This window comes from Penaeus monodon, chromosome 20 (genome assembly GCF_015228065.2).
Source record: "Penaeus monodon isolate SGIC_2016 chromosome 20, NSTDA_Pmon_1, whole genome shotgun sequence".
Classification (NCBI taxonomy): Eukaryota; Metazoa; Arthropoda; class Malacostraca; order Decapoda; family Penaeidae; genus Penaeus; species Penaeus monodon.
This window is the reverse complement of record NC_051405.1, coordinates 44,291,131-44,292,020: the sequence shown is the minus strand read 5'-3', so window position 1 is coordinate 44,292,020 and position 890 is coordinate 44,291,131.

The window sequence follows — 890 nt, the reverse complement described above, 5'->3', positions numbered from 1 at the left end:
TTTTTACGAATCCAAAATGAAAGGCGAATGAATCGCATAAAAAGGGGAGACCCCACAAAAAAGCGTGCATTGAAATGTCAGGGCCTTTTTGGAGAGATTCCCGGGTCAGGAAAGAAATTCATATTATTGTTCCCTTACCCCTCTAACCTTTTTCCCTTCTTTAATCGGGGCCCGAAGAACCCCGTTTAAAAGGGGGGGAAAAAAAAACCCCCCCTGCCAAAAAACCCTTTGAAATTCCACGCGGAAAAAATTTTTAATTTTCCCGCCCCCAAATTTTTTCCTTAAACCCAAAACAGGGAACCCCCCCCCTACCCAGTGCAAAGGGAAAGGGGCCGTCACCTACCTTTCCCCTATTTTGGCCTTTTACACGGAACGTGATTCCCCCAAAACAAAGGGCCGGTAATTTTTTTTCCCCGTAAAACCCGATGTTGGGAAAACCCCTGTTAGTTGCAAAAGAGTTCTGGTCCAATAACTTCCTTGGTTCTTTTCGTCGTTAAAAGCTTTTTCCGCCCGTTGATTTGCCTTTTTGGGAAATGTTCGGCCTTCTTTTTTGGAAAAAAAAAACAAAATCCGGGGATCCTGTTTTTGGGAAAAGTCCCTTTAATTTTCAAAAAGTTTTTGATTTCCCCATTTGGGGGAAAGACTCCCCCTTTTACCCCCCCTTTTTAAGTCTCAAAATTTGGTTTTTAAATTTTTGTTGGGAGGGGGGAGTATCCCCCCCCCCCCCATCCCAAAAAAGGGGCCCCCCTTTTCCCCCTTCCCCGTATGCCTTTTTTTTTGAACCCCCCCCTTTTTTTTCACCCATTCTTTTATGAATTTTCTTCCCTTTTTCCCTTTTTTTTCCCTTTTTTCTTCCCCTTATTCTTTTCCCCCCCTTTTTCCCCTTTTTA